This window comes from Lepidochelys kempii, chromosome 4 (genome assembly GCF_965140285.1).
Source record: "Lepidochelys kempii isolate rLepKem1 chromosome 4, rLepKem1.hap1, whole genome shotgun sequence".
Lineage (NCBI taxonomy): Eukaryota > Metazoa > Chordata > Testudines > Cheloniidae > Lepidochelys > Lepidochelys kempii.
This window is the reverse complement of record NC_136383.1, coordinates 69,082,622-69,104,238: the sequence shown is the minus strand read 5'-3', so window position 1 is coordinate 69,104,238 and position 21,617 is coordinate 69,082,622. Positions and strand designations below refer to the sequence as shown.

The 21,617-nt window shown below is 43.2% G+C and overlaps 2 protein-coding genes across 8 annotated transcripts in view; one reads left to right on the top strand and one right to left on the bottom strand.

The window, feature by feature from the left end:
- CLCN3 (chloride voltage-gated channel 3) overlaps positions 1–17,317 on the bottom strand; it is a 133,985-nt gene extending 116,668 nt beyond the window's left edge. Inside the window, exon 1 of one of the 3 annotated variants that reach the window (XR_012158626.2) lies at positions 17,171–17,317. The gene's annotated coding sequence lies outside the window, so the exon portion shown is untranslated. The remainder of the gene's footprint in view (positions 1–17,170) is intronic. The other 2 variants (XM_073341613.2, XM_073341609.2) reach the window with 2 other exon arrangements.
- NEK1 (NIMA related kinase 1) overlaps positions 1–21,617 on the top strand; it is a 189,371-nt gene that overhangs the window by 12,204 nt on the left and 155,550 nt on the right. Inside the window, exons 1-2 of one of the 5 annotated variants that reach the window (XM_078852505.1) lie at positions 17,672–17,910; positions 19,167–19,294. The exons of 3 other annotated variants lie outside the window; for them this stretch is intronic. The gene's annotated coding sequence lies outside the window, so the exon portion shown is untranslated. Of the gene's footprint in view, positions 1–17,671; positions 17,911–19,166; positions 19,295–21,617 lie in introns of those variants that run through there. One more of the 5 variants, XM_078852506.1, reaches the window with a different exon arrangement.

The window sequence follows — 21,617 nt, the reverse complement described above, 5'->3', positions numbered from 1 at the left end:
TGGAATGTTGTTGGAAATGATCAATTAAAAGGTTTTTGAGAGACTACTTCCCTGAAGGCATTCTTTAAACATATGCACAAAAAATTAGTTTGTCAAGTTCTTGGTCTCTTGGTATTAACACAACAATTGAAAAATTTAACTTACCCACATGCCTGTAGAACACACGTTCATTTTTTTTGGTAAGAGAAAAAATACTGAGATTGTTTTTAATTGTCATCAATCATGGTGGGGGAAAAAAAACTGTCCATGTATTGGCAAGTTTCCATAACAATTTTGCAAAGTTATTGTTTCACATAATATCCAGAATTTGCTATGTCTGAGGACAGAGAAAAGTGTACATCAAACTACTCCCCATTATGGAAGACAACTCAACCGAAAAGTCTGCGGGGAAAAATTATTAAATATTCTATTCATTTCAATTTGATTTTCTGATGGTAAAAATTCAGTACATTTACTCATTCTTAAAGTTTATATCCAAAATGGTAAGAGGCCTTCTGCAAAGAAAGCAGCAGCAGAAGAAATAAATTTAAGACAGGAAAAAAAAATCAGAAATGGAGACTTCTAGAAAGAACCTAGATTTGTTAATTCATTTTCACTCACTGGTTCTGCAAAGTTAGTGGGAAACAAAAGGAAGTCATTTGACATTTACAAAAGTGACAGCTGATAAAAGAGAACCTCAGAAGTGTTATAGTAAAAATAAAGAGTGCTAAGAGAAGATCTTTTATTGAATGAATGAAGTTAATGTCGAGACCAACAGAAAAATCCACTGAGAATAAAGATTTTGAGAGGAACTTACAGGAAAAGAACCTGGGTATGATAGGATCTTTTAAGGAGAATGGGTATTTGAAATACAAATTTTAACTGGTGGTATGTCAAGACATTTGAACACCGCAATCACCATATGATTAGTACTTTTCCATACTATTAAGGAGGCAGAAACTGTCCAAAACTAAGATAGAGAAGTGACTTTAAATTATGCAATTTTGACAGCTACTGTAGCATATTGGGGGTTTTTAGATTAACAACTAAAGGACAAGTAAGTTTTAGACATTACCCATTCAACCTGTTATTGTCCAAGAAATAACATTTTACAGATGCTGCATATACAAAATGAATTTCCTGACTTGTGACTAAGGTGTCAACCATAAAAATGGATTAAAGTAGTATTCATTTCTTCAAGTATTTCTTCCACAGAAAAGTAAGTTTTCAAATAAGCATAGGTTTGTCATTTTATTACACATCCACCTGAAATTTGGAAGTCAACACATGTTAAACAGCTTTCCAGAAATTTTAAATTATTAAGCAATTTTTTCAAATATGGCTCTGCTGTGAACAAGAAGCCAAAGTCAGCCAATCAGACTGAGGTAATTTATTTAAAGGTGCTATACTTTGTTGGATAATTTAAATGAGGCTTAAAATGGTCTCTACTGCATGGCCAAGGTGCCGTGCTCAGCCCGAAGCAAGAGGGAGCCGAGCATGTGGTCACACATACAAGCTGAGAAGGTCGGAAAGAAATGACAAAAACTACAGTGCTTTTAAACTTGAAGTGGGCTATCACTGAAAAATTTAAGGATTATTTAGTGTACTCTAAATTCAGTAATCTCAGACCACAATCCACTCCAATACCTGGCAACAAATTGCACCAAAGTTAGCCAACACCGCTGGGTGGCCTAACTCACTGAGTTCACTCTTGAAGTACAGTATAAACCTGGAATGTAGAACATCAATACTGACACCCTGTCTAGATTGCCTCTGGAGGAGGCATCAGAAGAAGGCGAGGATCTGGAGAAAGACTTCTGAGTCATTCCTGCAGATGTTGTGCAGACGTGTTTGTGGCTAGAGAATCCAAAGCCCGAGGATGAAGTGACGGTAAAGGATGCAGTACAAAATCTGGTAAAAGGGGAGAGTGCGATAATCTCAGGGTACTCATAGGAGGAGATTCAAACTCTGCAATGAGAAGGTGACATTGGACCTGTCTTAGTGGCAGTCATGAGCCGAACAAGGCCAGACTGGAGATTGGGGCCAGATACCCCCAGTCTAAGAAGCTAGCCAGACAGTGGGAATGACTTATGTTACCCAGAACAGCACTCCACGGTGTAATCAATCCACCCCAAGATAGTGAAGTGTGGTAGTTAGTGGTGCCTGTGTCACTACACCATCAAGTTTATGAAGCCAGGCATGCTCATGGGGGGCATTTTGGAGACAGGAGCACTCGAGGTGATGAAGAGAAACTATTACTGGCCCACAGTGGGTAGTGACGTGCAATCATGGATCAGTCAGTGCAATCTGTGCACCCTAGCCAAGGATGCGTTTCCTCCCAACTGGGCCGCTTTGCCTATACTAATGTGACTGACCCAATGGAGGTCCTAGAGATGGTCCTAGAGATTACACATGGCTAGAGAGGTCTTCAGAGGGGTATGAGAACATACTCGTTCTCACAGATGTGTTCATGATTCACTGTTGCAGTTCCAACTAGAAACCAGACAGCAAGGACAACGGCTGTAACCCTCATAAAACACTGGTTTGTGTGCTATGGTTGTCCAGCATTGTTACACTCAGATCAGGGGAGAATTTTGAATCAGAGGTGATATCTGAATTGTGTAAACTGTATGGCATAGCCAAATGCCTAACGCCCTCCTATCACCTGCAAGGAAACGCTCAGTACAAGAGATTTAACCGGACAATGCATGACATCTAAGAACACTCCCACCTGAAAAGAAGCGAGCCTGCCAGGAACATCTCCCCGAGCTGGTGTTGGCCTACAACAGCCATGTCTGTTCGTTGACAGGTTACGTTCCTTTTTATCTCATGTTTAGGAGGGATCCCAGGGTGCCATTGAATATTCTGGACAGAGGGCCCTGAGGAGGATGAGGTGACCAATTTGGATGACTGGGTCAAAGGTCACCATGACAGGCTGAAGATAGCCTGTGAAGTTGCTCTCACTACAACTGAAAACTAGGAAAAGGACTTAGGATCACAAGTCCAGTGGGGCTCTCATCAGGCCTGGTGACCATGTACTGGCTTGTAACCATAGACACCGAGGGCATAATAAAATACAGGACAAGTGGGAGTCAAATCCCCACATTATAGTTGCTCACTACAATCCCAAGCTACCAGTTTACACTATCCGGCCTGAACGAGGAGGTCCTGAGAGTGTAGTACATAGGGACCAGTTGAAACATTGCACTCTTAGTCCAGTCATGGACCATAGAAGATGTAGATCAGTATGCCCTGAGGAGACTGAAACCAATTGGGGGATGGTTCTAGTCCCATAAACCGAATACAGAGGGGAACAGAGTGGGGCAAACCCTAACAAGAATAGCCAGATCCCTCAAACTGACCCAGTATTACCTGAGGACAGGGAAATAGAAACTGTGGGTAACAAACCACCCATCTTAAGAAGGTCCCAGAGGACTCATAAGGATGTACTTCCTGTTAGACTTAGAACCAATAATCATCTCTATGTAGTGTTTTAATGAATATGGTCATGTATAGTATGAAGTGGATGTGGAATGTTAAACATTCTTTTGATAATTGTTAATGAATTTTTGATATGACGTGGATATGTTGTTACGATGGGGCCAGGATGTATTGGTGTGAATATTGTGGCTCTGGCAGAATTTTAGCAAGTGGGAATGTTGCCCCCTTACTAACATTCAGTGAGGATGTTTTGGTTGGCTAGCTCCCAGTACTAAGAGTCTCAGGGTCCTGATTTCCCATTGACCCTCTGACAGTCCCCAGGGGCAATGGGGAGAGGCCAACGCTCTAGGTCAGCCTGATTGACAGGGCAGGCAAGCTAATCGGGGAGTCAGTATGGGTCCTGTCCTCCATGTGAGCTGGAATTGCCTGAGGCAGAGCTAAGGAGAAAGTAGGGGCCAAAGCAGAGCTGGGCCAGCCAGAGGTGCCCAAAAAGCAGCCTAGGAAGCAGGTCAGAGTTGGGAGCAGAGCTGCAGCCACAGAGCCAGGTGTGCTGAGCAACTGGGGCCAGCCAAGGGGGGACCCTGGGCAAAGGGTCCAGCACAGAAAGACACCCCCAGACAAGGGTCCTTGCAGGCCAGACTGGGAGGGGAATCTTAACCTGATGGGGGCTGACACTGGGAAGAAGGGTCCCACCACCCAAAGCACAGAGGTATGTGGCCACCACCACTGCAAGTATCCAACCCACAGCATCCCTGTAGTACAGCCAGGGCCAGAGACCTACAAGGAACAGACTGAACTACCCTGATATTCCAGAGACACTGTTTGTAATGTTCCCCACCACAGAGCGGGATGATGTTTTCCTTAATTTAAAAAAAAAAAATTGTTGATTAAACAACTTGTATTTGTTTTAAATTGTATGTAATGGTCAGGGAAGTGCCCAGTGCGGAGAGAGTACCCTACAGTGGGGACACCCTAGCCCCTGTCCTAGGTGACCACAGCAGGGTTGGGGGGGTTGAGCCCTCCACGAATCCTGGACCCAGCCTTGTCGGGGTTACAAGGACCCTGCCAGACAGGAGAGTGGAAGGGGAGTCCTCTGGGAAAAGGAAGTGGGAGCAAGGACTCAGATCCTTTCCTGGCTTCTGCACGATCCTGGTGAAGTGGGCTAGCGAAAGTTCCCCACAAAGCAGAACCATTCCCCGGCTTACATTTATACTACCCCCATTTTAAAATATAAATCTCAAACTACAACAGATCACTTACATTTTTAAACTATTTTAGAAATTATATCAAGACATCAGGTAGACAGTAATGCATAACTAACATTGAAGCATGAAACCATTTATATTTCACATTTTTATTCATTTTTGCCATACTTGCTAGTTTTCTTTTATTTAAAAAAAGATTACTCGTCATAAATGGCATTAACACTACTACATTAGACCACAGAAATGCACTTCAACAAATTCAGCATTACAACTTTACTACAGGATCAAACCAAAGGGGAACTACAAAGAAATGTCCACATAACTCTTGGAAAGGGAACTTTTTCCACCAGCTGATTTATTTCAGTCTTGTGACAAAGCTCAACTAGTCACAACAGAATGTATAACACAACTAACCAGCAGTTATATTTTACAAGTCACTTACAGTTCAAGATTTATTTACTGTAAATTAAGTTTGATTCACTAAGGAGTGGTCTACACTAAAATAAGATCAAACCAGCTATATCACTCCAGGGTATGAAAAATCCACATTGCTGGGCAACACTATCACTAGAATTAAAGGCAACAATGCTTTTCCCACTAGCATATTCCCACCTTCTTCTCAAATCTTCTACACGAAAGTACCCACTTCAGTAGTTTGTGATCAAGTCAAAGACATTATGCCACTAATCTTTCCTTGTAAGCACTACTATGCATCTTGTCCAATCTAGAATGTCAGACCAAATTAAAAATGTCATCTTTCATAAAAAACTGAGACCAAGTATTAATGTTCAACACAAAAAATTCTCAATCTACATTTTGCTTGTACATAAATTTGTGATACATTTATAGAAGAAAATCTCAAAGGATTTGTCAGAATATTGCCCTTATACATGGGTTTCATAGCTTAGTTCATGAAGTTAAGATGTTACATAATTTAAAATACAGTACAAGTATCTTTTCAGTGATTTACATAATTAATATATATTCAGGAAAGTAACATAATTGAAGTCAAATGAATGTGTAACAAACAAAAGGTTTGCAATCAAGAACATTAAATCTACTACAAAAGGTTGGCTTGCAATGCATGTGTACAACCATAGAGTGTGGCAAGGAAGTTTAACTTCAAAATAGACAGATTCTATACAAAAGTTTACATAATTTCAGCTGAATCACATAATTGAGCAGTCACTGTCCACATGGATTAAGCCCAACATTTAGGTTCCAATTTAACAAATCCCAAAAGTAAAATAGTTCCAGTGATTTTTTTTTTTAAAACTAATTTTGCTTAAAGTTAAGGGTTCCCTAGGAGGGCCATGAACTAACACGCTATTACCATTTTGTGAGTGCATGAAAATCAGAAAATGAAACTGATCAGTCTAGTTTCATTGTCCATATAAATAAACTACATAAACAATTAAAAGCTAGATTGCTAAAATATAGTTTTAAAATCTCACATTGAGACACAAGAGGATTTATATATTTTATACTGTAAGTATACTTTAATTATCTTCCTAAAGGTTTTGCTCTTTGGTACACTCCAGAGCCAAGACTTAATTCCATTTAACAACAATTAAGAAGTTTTTCATTAATAGGGTATTAGACTGGAAGCTTAATAAAAAAAGACAACTCCCTATCTTAATAAAAACGACAGAAGGAAGTATACAATCCACTGGATTTGACACTAGTTTAAATGAGGAATTAGAGTTTGGGACCCTTTTGCAAACAAGATCCGGAGAACTCAATATAATCCTTAACTACTTTCCACCACCCTCTTGGGTCATCACTTTGATCTGATTCTCTCAGACCCAATCCAAATCTCTTTATCAATCCTCAATGGCTCTTGCTCAATTGCTCCCAGCTCTGACCTAAGGGAAAAACAAACCATTTAAAAAACATTTAATTCTTACTGCTGTGATCCTCTGCCAGCATTAATCTGCTAGGACACAAACACCACTTTTCTTCACGAGCAACAACACTTAGAGAACGATTGTGTACCAAGGCCAACAGGACAAGTAGACTAATGTCTCAGACAACTGTGGAATTAATTTTTTTTTAATCTTGCTACTTTATTCAGGCCATTGAAAGGTGAAAGTATGGGCAAGTGTGGACACATTTTTAAAAAGTAGTTAAATACATTATACAGTACCCAGAACCACTATGAACCCAAAGAAAATTATTTCATACCTACAACCCTAAGTAAACAGCTTTTCATTTTAATTCTGCATTTGATCTTTCCTTTTGACCCCTAACTTGCTAAAAAAAATATGCTGCTTCCTATCTGAAGTTTCATATAAATTCTCTTCTGTCTAGAGAAAATGTGACAAATTTAGTTTAATCTGAAACTATCTTCAGAGACAGGAGTTAGAACATTTCCCAGAATACCATATTCTCAAAAATAGCTTGGTCTTGATTAAATAGATTGAGCTCCTTGTGTGTCTCATTATAGGATGTTTTGCAATCCTTCAGTCATTCTTGTGGCTCTGACTCTCCCCAAGTTTTCAAGCTCCCTCTTGGATTGACAGGAGACTTGGACAGTGTTCCAGAAGCAGTTGCACCAGTGCCAAATACAGAGGTAGTATAACCTACCATGCACAACACTCAATATAAGTGAATGGGCATGGATACCACCCTCTTGCACTCTTCAATACAGGATTGAGACATACTGGCATGGCTGCGTATGAGGGCGCATTTTTCTATAGATACATACCATTTGTATCTACAGATGAATGGATTTCAGTCTTAGCTCTTTCACAAGCACTAAGGGCTAGACTGACAAAGGGATTTAGGCTTTGCAACACACAGCATTGCACCACCTAATGTTTTAAGGTTAAGTAGATTTAGAAAGTTTAATTAAAACCTTGGAGGTAAGGGGGTGGAGGATCCTCTGCTATCCCACCCTAATCCCAAAGCTGTGTTCTCTCCTCTTGACTTCCTTGAACAGTTGCTATCTAACAGCACTCCAGTTTCTGCACTGGCCATGGACATTTTGGTATGTACATCCCTCCCACTAGCAAGGACTGGTGATGTGTCTTTATTCTCTACCTCTGCTCTTGAATTCAGCAGCTCCACTAGGAAAAACAGTCAATCCCTGGGTCAGTATTACTTTCTAGTTAGTAGAAGTAAAATCAGCTAAGCTTCTTAGGCAGAAGAATACACATCTGCAATGCAGCATCCCCCCATGACTATGACAATTAATTTGTCAGAATTTAAATAAAAAAATAAAGTCCTAGGTCTAAAAAAGGAAAATAAAGAAATCTATGAATGCCATAAGCCCTATGACAATCTTAATTCTCTCAGTCATGTATGAAAGGATGTATGGCAGCTGGTGGCAGAAGAGCCTACAATCAGCTAAGCCTCAATTTCCTCTAAGGAAGAGCTCACAAGCTGCAAAGGTTTGGGGAAGCTGAATGAGAAGTAAAGGCAGGCCAAGCAACTAGAAAATTCAAGGGGAAAAAAGATAACTGGAAGGACAGATAAGGGTGGTAATCTTCAAACAATCTAAGATCTAGAGAAAAACAGAATGGTACAACTCACAATTCCACCTCCTTTCTTTCCATTCATTTCCAGGTGTCTGTCAGATGACATACTAGACAGAAAATAGAGGGCTATATTTACTATGTGTGTATCATGCATAGCAGAATGGGACTCTGATTGCACTTAGGGACTCCAACCACATTACAATTGCAATCCTCCAACACACTTTCCTCTTTTAGTCCTTAAGAGGTCTCAACCTGTCAGTGCCCAAGTGCAAACATCGCCTCCTATTACCTTGACAACGTAATCTTATTAGTGCCAGAATATATACCCCAGCCAACTACCTACGACCCTTTCGATCAACCAGTCAGTTTACATTCTCTATTACCAAAGCCAAGTTCAAAGAACTCATGAAAGAAAAAACTCCTTTACATTAAGTACCCACATCAATATTTTAAAATATTTGAGAAAGTTCCAAAGCAGTCTAAATAAATATTTATATCTTAAAAAGAGTTGTCAATTTACAACTCTATAACAATGTTTTGAAAATGGAAAGTTTGAAAGATAGGAAGCTTGTTCCACAAACAAATTTAACCCCAACCCTGTAACACACACCCTATTCACCACAAATCTCTTTATTCCCAAACCTTCCCTTAACCATTAAGAACCACCTTTTATCAACTGAAGGCTCTCCTCTAGTTCACACAAACATTACAGCCTCACCTCCTATCCATATGCAGTCCAGACACACTACTCTCTCCCCTGTATTATTCCACTACAACAGAGAGAATCCAAATCTAATTCATCCACTTTATATAAAGATTAAATTGACATTGCCTCTATTGCCATAGGCTTAGAAGATCCTAGCCTACAGGAACAGGCTTCACGTGCACCCACTCACTATATGGAAGTTGGCTGGTACAATTACATCTGCAAAATCATCTAAACATATTACTTGCATTCCTTATTATTTGTAGTACGATAGTGCCTACAACATCCCGGCACTGTCAACACACATGCACATGAAGCCAGTCCCAGCTCTAGTGAGTTTACAGTCTAAGGCCCCAATCCTGCAAACACACCAGTGAGACTAACCACAGGCTTAAAGAAAGTAGTAAATATTTGAAGGATCAGAGCCTAAGACAATACATGAAGCATGGTAGAAAATTACAATCAGAATATGTACATTATATAAACTGGATTTTAGTTAGAGGAATATACATCAGTTACAACTGATTATGCTGTACGGGGAGACTTTGGCAAACCAGTAAAGTGCCTGACACCACTATTGCTTATTGCTAAAATTAGTCAAGTCAGCAGGCTGTAGATTGGTCATGCAGCAGCCTTAGCATAACCAAGGCAGGAGGGGAGGGGGTTTTGGGTGCCACAGACAAGGCAGCTTGACCCCAAGGCAGGCCTTCCTGCTAAGAATGTTGAAATTGCCGATATATGTATTTTAGAAAAACAGGAAGCTTGTCTATAATGTACCCTGAGGAATGTGTCTGTCAGGGTCGCAAGGCATGGACACTGGAGAAAAAAAAGGAACCTGTTAATTGATGATCATAAGGAAACCTCTTGCTTGACCTTTAAAAACTGCTTGCTTTGCAAGTTTTCTTTAAGGGATATATCACTGTATTACTAATGTATAAATAAGTGGGGGGAGTTTGAGGTAGCTGGATTTCTCAGAAGGGGCTCTTCAGGGACTCTCCCTCTGGATGCATCTTGTGTTCCCCATCAGCAGACGGGCTGCTGCTGTGCCACTCGAGAGCCACACTCAGCTTTGGTAATTATCGAGGGTTGGGGTGTTTTTACTAATCTGTTGTGGACGTGTGTAAGTGCTTGAGAATAAGTAAAGTTTAGCTTTAAATGAAAGCACTCTGGTGCTGTCCTGCTTGTGCCAACCATCTATCGGTCCGACGGCCATATCTCCCCTGATTTATTTCTTGACACCACCTCGCACAGAGTAAAAGTTACCAAAAGCTTTGGGTTGAAAGAACCCCGGGTAACAATGCGATAGATTATCCATTGGCCAATCTCTTGTAGGCACTGAGGGCAACGTTTCAAGCAGAACGTTCTATGCAAAGAAAGCAGCACAGGCTAAAGTGCAAAATGATTGTAGATGAAAGTCAAAAATGTAGGCAACCAATGAAAGAATAGATGGGATTGAGGGTGTTAGGATATAGATATTCAGGCCTGTCTGTAAAGGCCTATACGCTAAGAATTTAGGTGTATTCTTATCACTTAGCTAGTTACAGAGATATAAAAAGAATAAAAATCACTGTCTGCTGGTGTCAGGGCCTTCTCTTACTGTGACAGTCTGAGGCCCTGTTCTTAGGCTAACGCCTTTGGCTAAGCAGCAGAGGCAGCCATAAGCTGGGAAGCAAACAATCACATCCTCACATTCCAAACTAGTCACATGGAAAAGGTGCTATTGGGCTGTTAGGAATACAATTCTGTACTGATAGTGCCTATCATCTCCAGAGAAAGGGAAGTGCCTAGAAAATGTAAAGGGAAACTTAGTTTGATAGCATCCTGTCTGGCAAAAACTCACTTATCAATAGCTGGGATGTGAAATCCTCATTTCTGTGTTGTTCTATCATTGCAGTCCCCATTTCCCTATTGTTTGTCTGTATAGTTTTCTGGTTCTGTGATTGTTTCTGTCTGCCATATAATTAATTTTGCTGGGTGTAAACTAAGGTGGTGGGATATAATTGGTTAAATCATGTTACAATATGTTAGGATTGGTTAGTTAAATTTCAGTAAAATGGTTGGTTAAGGTATAGCTAAGCAGAACTCAAGTTTCACTACATAGTCTGCAGTCAATCAAGAAGCAGGGGGGAAATTGGAATCATGTTTCCCTAAGGGGGGGGGGGGTAATGGGAACAAGGACACAGGTAAGGCTCTGTGGTGTCAGAGCTGGGAAGGGGGACACTAAGGAAGGAAACTGGCATAATGCTTGCTGGAAGTTCACCCCAATAACCATTGAATTGTTTGCACCTTTGGACTTCAGGTATTGTTGCTCTCTGTTCATGCGAGAAGGACCAGGGAAGTAAGCAGGTGAAGGAATAAGCCCCCTAACAGAGGGCAATACAACAGGTCAAGGGAAGAGTTCAGAGAAACAAAAGTTCTAAATGGCTTAAATAGCACGGACAATAAATTTGAACTTGATATGGGAAAAACTGAAGGGGTCAAATGGAGACAAGAGCACTCAAATCCCTCCACTAGGCTTTTACAGTGATAGCTGACTTGAATCGGTTATTTCACTATACATATATGCCTGGTTTTTGGCAGTGAAGACATAGCTAAAGATGACTCCAGGGTTATGGGCTGGGTATAACAATATATCATCAATCCCGATCAGTTAACAGCGACAGAGAATAGGAATATTCAGGAAGGTCTGGCAAGATAAGAAGTTCATGTAACTGACTACAAGTGAAAATGAAATGAAGTTTCAAGCTGTTGCAATACACATGATGTGTGCCTAATCCCCATTAGATAGAAATATATTAATCTTTATATTGTGGTCACGCCTACTGGTAAACCAGATTGGGCTCCATTGTGCTAGATGCTGCACAGACGTAGAAAGGGGCACCTTCTTGTCCCAAGATCTTACAATCTAAAACATGAAGCATCAGAGTTAAGGTGGTTTGCAAACCTTAACTCCAGTATTTTTTAGATTTCTATGTAATATAGAAATGTTTTCAATTAACTAATAGCTGTAGTTTGTTTAAAAAAAAATTGGGGGAGAGGGAGATTTGGGAATTTTATATTTGAAACTCTAGATATAATTCCCACTATTACATGAAAATGCAGTTTTTAATCTTTACGGTATAACACCAGTGACATTCCTAGAAAACAGATACAATATCAATACCATTTCTGAATTTCAAGTCTTAAAATGAATTGACCATTCCATTAAAATCAGTGTCTATACTGAATCCTTCATGTTGCCATAGGTTACATCTGCTAAAGGAGAGAGAAGTATTAGCTCTAATGCACAGGAGCCCAACCTATGGTCCGCAGGCCATATATGGTCAACCATGAGGTCTGTGGCCTTCGTTAACACCATATACTAGCATTTTGTCATCATGTTAATTAGTTATGTGTCATATGTTTTCCCCATTTTCTATAATTCTGATATGTTTTATGCACTGATTACTTTACTTTGTTTTTAAATAAACAATACTGTACATAGAAACAGCCTGTTTGGCCCTCACAAGGTTGCGTTTAGGGTTATTGGCCCTCCTGTGTAGTAAGGTTGGGCACCACAATGCAATTGAAAACTGTGATGCTCTGTACCTTGATTGTGTGGTATCCAATGCAAAGTTTGTCATGTCGGGTGTCTTCAGAAAGCTCATGATGCACTGAGCATTGTTATAATAATGTTATAGGTTATAATTTCATGTATATAGGTATGAGGCTGAAAATGTGTCCTCGTGGCTTAAAACAAGCCCAGGCAAAACTCTCCAGGAGCGGAGGGGCAGTTCATACCTCATCAGGGCACGTATAGGACAAACCCAGCCAAGAGGAAAGAAAACATGATAAAAGGGAGAGACATTAGCCATGCTCTCTCTTCCACCTCCCTCTACAGAAACCACCACCAAGTGGCTGAAGCACTGATCAAAGGGGAGAGCCTGGCTGAAGGGCAACCAGCCAGCCTCTGGTGAGAAGTATCTAAGTTCTTAAGGGTACTGAAAGTGTTAAGATCAGCTTAGAATGTGTTTTGCTTTTATTTCATTTGCTCAAATCTGACTTCTTGTGCTTTGATTTATAGTTACTTAATCTATTTTTTGTAGTTAATAAATTTGTTTATTCTACCTGAAGCAGGGTGTTTGGTTTGAAATGTGCCAGAGACTCTCCCTGCCACCGGTACTACAGTTGTCTAAGCGATAACAGCACAATAAAGATAATGGATTTCAAGAAGGCAGACTTTAGCAAACTCAGGGAGTTGGTAGGTAAGATCTCCTGGGAAACAAGTCTAAGGGGAAAAACAGTTCAAGAGAGTTGGCAGTTTTTCAGAAAGACATGATTAAGGGCACAAAAGCAAACAATCCCGCTGAGTACAAAAAGATAAGTATAACGAGATCACCCCATCTTAACCAGGAGATCTTCAATGATCTGAAACTCAAAAAGGAGTTCTACAAAAAGTGAAACTAAGTCAAATCACAAAGGAAGAAAACAAACACAAATATGCCGGTACAAAATTAGAAAGCCCAAGCCGCAAAACGAGATTAAACTAGCTAGAGACAAAGTGTAACAAGAAAACATTCTATACATACATTAGAAGGAAGAGAGAGACCAAGGACAAGGTAGGCCTGTTACTCAATGAGGTGGGAAAAATAACAGAAAATGTGGAAATGCAGAAGTGCTAAATGACTTTTTTGTTTCACTTTTCACCAAAAAGGTTAGTAGTAATTGGATGTCTAACAGTGAATGCCAATGAAAATGAGGTAGGATAAAAGGCTAAAATACGGAAAGAACAAGTTAAAAATTACATAGGCCTTGTCTACACTACACAGTTTTGTTGGCAAAAGGCAGCAGAGGTGCACACGTTACAATGCTCCTCCCACCACCAAAACTCTCCTGCTTTGCTGACAAAATATAACCACCTTGACAAGGTGTAGAGCTTTTTGCAGCAAAGTTAAATCGACAAAAAGTCAGTGTAGACACTGCATTCATTATGTCACCATAATTGGCCTCTAGGAGGCCACAATGCTCACCGTGACTGCTCAGCTCACCGTTTTGAACTCTGCTACCCCACATCCAGCTACACAGGCACGTGCCCATTCCAATTCAAAGCACCAGGAAGTTTTGAAATTGCTCAGCATGGAGAGCTACTGCCCAGCTGAGCATGCCGGCTCCTGGCAGCAAACACACTCCTCCCTGGACTACAGGGGAGGAAGTGGATCCCCTTGGTCTGTGGGAGAACTCAGATGGAATCAAAACACTATCACAGAATCCTGCTTTCCCCAGCACTAGGATCACAGTGGCAGGCAGTGTAGGCTGCTGTTGGGGAGGGGTGGAAGGAAGACTCCTGATGGGCTGTGCAGAGCCAGGGAGGGAGGTGGAGGCTGATGTCGGAGTGTCCCTCTCCTCTCTTCTGTGTAGCAGTCTCCGCTGAGTTGGGGTGAGAGGACAGGGGGACACCAGCTGTTTATGCACCAGCCTCTGCCTCAGGATTGGTTGCTTCCAGCTGCTGCCCGAACAAGTGTTCAGACTGGTGAATGCTATACTTAAAGAGACAGCATGCCAACATACTCACTCTCCCCCCAACACACACACACACTCCCTGTCACACGCTTTCCTCCACACTTCTGTGGGCTTCTTGTGTTAGTGTTCAATGTCAGTTTGGTCATATTTGAGTGCTATTTTCAAAAGTGATTTAAAATGTGTAACTTTTCAGACTCAAATATGACCAAACTGACATTGCTGAACACTAACACAAGAAGCCCACAGAAGTATGGGGGAAAAGTGTGTGATAGGGAGTGTGTGTGTTGGGGGAGAGTATGTTGGCATGCTGTCTCTAAGTAGAACATTCACCAGCCTGAACACTTGTTCAGTCAGCAGCCGGAAGCAACCAATCCTGAGGCAGAGGCTGGTGCATACATCAGCATAATTTGCATCAACAAAACTCTGTAGTGTAGACATAGCTTTAGACAAGTTAGATGTTTTACAAGTCACCAGGGCCTGATGAAATTCATCCTAGAATACTCAAGGAGCTGACTGAGGAGATATCTGAGCCATTAGCAATTCTCTTCAAAAAGTCAGGGGAGAGATTCCAGGGGACTGGAAAAGGGCAAATATAGTGCCAAAAGGGAAATAAGGACAACCCAGGGAATTACAGACCAGTCAGCTTAAATTCAGTACCCAGATAGATAATAGGGGCAAACTATTAAGCAATCAATTTGCAAACATCTAAAAGATAATAAGGTGATAAGTAACAATCAGCATGGATTTGTCAAGAACAAACTGTGCGAAACCAACTTAACAGCTTTCTTTGACAGGTAACAAGCCTTGTGAATGGCGGGGAAAGCGGTAGATGTAGTATATCTTGACTTTAGTAAGGCTTTTGGTACAGTCTCACATGACTTTCATAAACAAACTAGGGATATAAAACCTAGATGGAGCTACTATAAAGTGAGTGCATAACTGGTTGGAAAATGGTTCCCAGAGAATAGTTATCAGTTGTTTACAGTCAAGCTGGAAGGGCATATCAAGTGGGTTCCACAGGATCAGTTCTGGGTCCAGTTCTGTTCAATATCCTCAACAGTGATTTAGACAACAGCATAGAGTACACAAAGTCTGCAGACAATATCAAGCTGATAGGGGCTGCAAGTGCTTTGAAGGACAGGATTAAAATTCAAAATGATCTGGACAAACTGGAGAAATGGTCTGAAATAAATAGGATGAAATTCAATAAGGACAAATGCAAAGTACTCCACTTAGGAAGGAACAAGCAGTTGCACACAGACAAAATGGGAAATGACTGCCTAGGAAGGAGTACTGCAGGAAAGGGATCTGGGGGACATAATGGAGCACAAGCTAAACATGAGTGAACAGTACAACACTGTTGCAAAAAAAGAACGTTCTGGGACGTATTAGCAGGAGTGCTGTAAGTAATTATTCCGTTCTACTCCATGCTGATCAGGCTTCAGCTGGAATATTGGGTCCAGTTCTGGGCGCCACATTTCAGGAAAGATATGGACAAATTGGACAAAGTCCAGAGGAGGCCAACAAAAACGATAAAAGGTCTAGAAAACATGACCTCTGAGGAAATAATGAAAAAATTGGGTTTGTTTAGTCTGGAGAAGACAGAGGGGACATAACAGTTTTTGAGTACATAAAAGGAGGAATGAGAAAAACTGTTCTTAACCTCTGAGGAGAGGACAAGAAGCAACAGTCTCAAATTGCAGCAAGGGCGGTTTAGGTTGGACATTAGAAAAAACTGTGTCACGGTGTTTAAGTATTGGAATAACTTGCCTAGGGAGGTTGTGGAATCTCCATCACTGGAGATTTTTAAGAGTAGATTAGACAAACATCTGTCAGGGATGTTCTAGATAAGGCTTGGTCCTTTCTTGAGTGCAGGGGACTGGACTAGACGACCTCTCAGTCCTACAATTCTACATCAATTCATGTTACTAATCTCTTCCAATATCTTCTCTAGCTATTTAAGGGGCAAACTGGCATGCTCCAACATGAGTGTCTCATAATCCATCTTCCTTGTGTTAGAGCCATTTTACCAGCCAAGGTGATGTCAGGTGAGGAAACAAAAGCAGATGGAGTTATTCATTGCTAAAAACAGGGAGCATGTGCATCAAAGGAATAAATATTGCAGCTGATTATACAATAATATTCAAGATGGGGAGTTTCTAAGGAGAAAGACCTTGTCCTATGCCTGTAGAGATGCCAGCAAACAGCACTGTCATTTCTTGAGGTTAAAGCTTTAGAAGCAACAAAAAAAAAAAAAAATCAGGAATTCAGCTACCTTACTCATATGTTCTTAGGCAGCCACCAATGCTGTGTATGCCATCTCCCTTATAAACACTCTCTCAGGTGCCACTAGTACGCCTTTTCTTTTTGCAAATACAGACTAACACGGCTGCTACTCTGAAATCTCTCAGGCAGAAACCGTCACCGTGGCAATTACCATGGCAGGACTACAGAGCAACATGGACCCCCAGCTTCAACCCACTGCACAGAGACCGCAGCCAACTTGCCCCAGGCACGCACTAGGGGCTCGGCGGGGAGTAACACCTGCACATGACCCGCTCGCCGCCGCACAGCGCCCCAGGAGACAGGCGCAGAGAAGCCCATAGCCCCTGGCAGGCCAGGAGAGCGTGGAAACAGGCACAGCACCACTACGGGCACCGGCAGCGCCCACAGGCGCCACAGCCCCCAGGCTCGGGGGATACTGACACCCCTCCCCCCCCAGCACAAGAACTACCGCGCCCCCCCCCAGCGCTGACTCCAGACCAGACGCTCCCCATCCTCGCAGTCCCAGGGCCCGGGCGGCAGCTACCGTCACGTAGCGCCCGGGCGAGCCTGCCCCGTCCGGTGTCCCTCCGCCGTACCTGGCCGCGTAGCGCCGCCTGCTGCTCCCGAGGGAGGCGCTCGCGCACCCTCCTGCTCCGAGTCATGGGCAGGGCCCAGACGCTTGCGCGGGGCGGGGTCCCACTTCCTCTCGCAGGCGCTCGCTCAGCCGGCCCCACCCCACCCCACCCCACCCCACTCCGCGCGTGGGCGGGGCTTCCTCCCGCCCATGCGCACAGCAGCCACGCCACTTCCGCCACGCCGTGGCTCACTTCCGGTACTGTCCGCGGCTGGGGTATCCCACGCTGTCTCTCCCCGCAGGGCCCGGCCCTGCTCCTGGCAGCTCCCGCGCGGAAGCCGGCGCCCCTCACTCTAAGGGGGCGCCCCGCAAAGCTTGGCCCCGGGGCAGGCAGCAGCGCCGGGCGACTAAGCCCCGGCTCCTGGGCTGGGTGGGGCTCAGCACAGTCGCTGCCCTGCCCCGCCCCGCCCGCTGGGGCCACTCCCCCGCCTGTAGTGCGGCGGCGACCTCCCTCCCTCCCTCCCTCCCTCCCTGTGACAGCATCGCAGCTACACGGAGCCCTGGCGCTGGCCCCGGCGGGGTGTCCTCACCGCAGCTGTGAGCCGGGCTACGTCCTCGCTCCCGCATCGCCCCTAGAGCCCCCGCCGCCTCCTGGCTAGCTCACCTTTAAAACCCCACCTGGCCCGAGCTGGAGACATTTGGGCGTGGATGGAAGTTGGGTGAGGGGTAAGACTGGAGTTATACCTCAGCTAATGCGGAAAGGTGAGCCTTCACAGCAACAGCAGGACTAAAATTAGGGCCCTACTAAATTCAGGGTCCATTTTAGTCAATTTCATGGTCATAGGGTTTTAAAAATAATTAATTCCATGATTTCAGATATTTAACTATGAAATTTCACAGTTCTGTAATTGTACACAAAGGAGTTGTGGGGGGTGTTGCAAGGTTGTTGTTGGGGGAGGGGGAAGAAGAGAGAAATTGCAGTACTGCTGCCCTTCTGCCTTCAGAAATGGGCAGCTGGCGAGTGGCAGCTGCTGGCCAGGAGCCCAGCTCTGAAGGCAGAGCCACTGCCAGCAGCAGTGCAGAAGTAAGGATGGCATCATAGATGCTGACTTCCCCTTCGCCTGGGGGTGCTCAACCTCTCCCTGGCCTGCCTCTTCCCACCCTAGCCCCAAGTCCCTGCCCCACCGCCTTTCCTGAATGCGCTGTCTCCACTTCTCCCCCTCCCTCCTCGAAAATCCTAAGCACTGCTAAACAGCTGTTAGGCAGTGGGGTCAGGAAGCACTGGGAGGGAGGGTGGGGGAAGAGCAGGGATGCAGCATACTTGGGACAGGGAGGAGGAGGCCGTGGGGGTGGCAAGGTGGGAACAGAGGGAGCTTGGCTGCCAGTGGGTGCAGAGCACCTGCTAATTTTTCCCCATGAGTGCTCCAGCTGTTGGCACCTGTGTATGGAATAGTATAATATTGCCAGCCTTACTTCTGCACTACTGCCTGCAGAGCTGGTCCCTCAGTCAGCAGCCACTACTCTGGCTCTCCAGCTCTGAAGGAAGACGAAAGGGTGGCATCATATGGTTTTGCCACCCTTACTTCTGCGCTAATGATGATGGGGCACTGCCTTCAAAGCTGGGCGCCTGGCCAACAGCCGTCACGCTCCAGCCACACAGCTTTGAAGGCATTGCAGAAGTAAGGGTGACAATACTGTGACCCCTCCCCTAAAATAACCTTGGAACTCCCTTTTGGGTCAGGACCCCCCCCATTTGAGAAATACTCATCTCCCCTGTGAAATATGTATTGTCTAGGGTAAAAAAAAAAATCACACAAAAGATCAGATTCCAGGGTCCATGATGTGTTTTTCCGTGGCCAAGAATTTGGTAGGGCCTAGCTATAACCAATACTGCTGCTAGCCCATTGCCCCCCACAGCAGGAATCATCCTCTTCTCCCCCATAGGCTAATAATTAATAGGGGCCCCCAAGCAATTGCTTAGTCTGCTTATGCCTAGCATTTTTCTGCCTTTAACTTAGTTGCTCTGAAAGCATGAGACCCTCCTGTCTGAGCTACAAGAAAATCCCTGCTAGCTGGTACCAGCACTGGATTGAGGACCACACAGTTGTGTAATTTTCACTTCCCAGCTGGGGGTGTGACAACACAGGTTGGTTGTAGCCTAGGCCCCAGTCCTGCAATGAATACCACAAGCTCAGCATGCTGTTAATTGTGAGCTCGTTTTGTAGAGTACCACAGATGGTGCAGAATTATTAAATAATGATGCTTTCACAGATTAGATATTTTCCTTTTTCATGTTCTCCAACTTGTCTCTTTCTTCTACAATTCAGTTGTCGCATGCATCTTTTCAGTTTTTAAAACTTGCTATGTGACAGCCACACAAGAACTATTTTTATTCAGTTGAGAGTCTAGGGACTGTTTCCTAGATTAGTGTTCTTCCACCTTCTAAAATGAATTAACACAAAACAAATCTCCCATATCTTCTAACATAGAAAATAGACATAAAACCAGTCTTGTTATTAACCAAATATAAAGCACCAATATGTAAATTCAGGTAAGATTAATCTAAGGCCAAATGTAATCCACAGAACTTGCTACAGAATTGAGTCCTAGAATCTAGCTTTCCTCATTGTAAAGAAAATGTTGAAAACTAACTAAAATATTACAGTTATTAGGTCAGGGTACAAGCACTGTACGCACTTCAAATGTTAGGTTTAAGCTCTCAAGTGCTTGGTGGGGTCTCCATAGACTTACATCTCTAGTAGGAGAAACACAGGAGCAGCCAAACTGCCAATCCACTGAAAGGGGACCTCCAGTCAAATGTTCTGAACCACTTTTGTAAGGTCCTTTCAGCCCTTTGAATCAGTCAGTGAGATCCCCTATTAAATGTTTTCTTCTCTCTGGAGTGAGGGAGACTGTAAAATAGTCCTCAGCCTTTCGAGCCTGAGCATGGCAGTGTCTATATAATTAGATTTTTTTAAAATGCATTAAAACAAGATTAAGGCTGCAGAGTCTAGCATTCAGATATTGGGAAAATATCTGAATTAAAGTTGCCTGCACAACCTTAATTCAGCCCCTGCTGTATGTATCATGTAGTCTTTACATTACATGGTGTGACAAGATAGCCAATGTTAGTATGGTGGGTCCTGCACTTTTCTTGGCTGGGGGCTAAGATTCCACACCTTACTCCTGCTCTTGGGGTACCAAGGGCCCCACTTGTGGCCCAGGAAGGTGATAAAGGAGGGAAGCAGGAGAGGTGTCTGAGTTTGCTCCTCACTCTGGGCCCCAGCCCCTCTCAACCCCTGCAGGTTTTTACCATTTTCCTCCTGGGGGTGGGGTGGGGGTGGGAAGATACCTGCAGACCTTAGACACTGGGACGGTCTCCCTTACTTCAGTTCACCCATCTTTCAAATCACACAGCATACCTCCAAGCTCTAGTCCTCTCTCCTTCTGCCTGAAGCAGGGGGTTTTATTAGGTTCCTGACAGGGCCTTAATTGACTGCAGGTGCTCTAATTAACCTGTAGCTACCCTCCCTAGTCTACAGGGAACCATGCCTTAATTAGCCTATGGCTTATATATTTTCCCTCTCCCACTGCTCTCTGGCACACCTGTATCACAATGATAAACTATTCCCTCCCCCCCCCCCCGAACCCCTTCCTCATTCACTGCAGAGAATGAACAATGCTTATTTAATAAGTAGCTAGTTAATATTATGTTTTATCCTTGTTGTTTAATGTGTGCTATGCTGTAACGATGCTGTCCTTGGTGGGACACTTCTGAGAGTATCAATTCAGGGCAAATTGCTTATAGCAGGGTACTTACAGCTTAAGGCTGGGGTTTCTCCACTTTTTAGGCACACCAAACCAGCCAGACAGAGAGGACTTTGGGTTTACCCCAGTGGCTAACCACAAGTCATACAAGCAATTCCCTTAGACACTCCAGTTTCCCCACCAGTGCCACTAGTTATGGGAATGAATGGTTATGAAAACCAATACTCCAGTAAAAGAAAAAAAGTTCTCCCAATCCCAAAAGACCAAGCCCCAGACCCAGGTCAATATATAAATCAGATCTTACCCACAAATCATGCTGTTGCCAATCCTTTAGAATCTAAAATAAAGGTTTATTCATAAAAGGAAAAAATATATAGATGAGAGCTAAAATTGGTTAAATGGAATCAATTACATACAGTACTGGCAAAGTTCTTGGTTTAGGCTTGCAGCCATGATATAATAAAATGCAGGTTCAAATCAAGTCTCAGAGTACATCCATAACTGGGATGGGTCATTCAGTCCTTAGTTCAGAGCTTCAGTTTGTAGCAAGGTTCCTCAAGAAGTAAGAAGCAGGATTGAAGACAAGAAGGAGGGGTTTTCAGGGCCTTTTATATTCTCTTCCCATGGAAGGACCCCCTCTTTGTTCTTACTATGGAAAATCACAACAGCAAGATGGAGCTTGGAGTCACATGGGTAAGTCA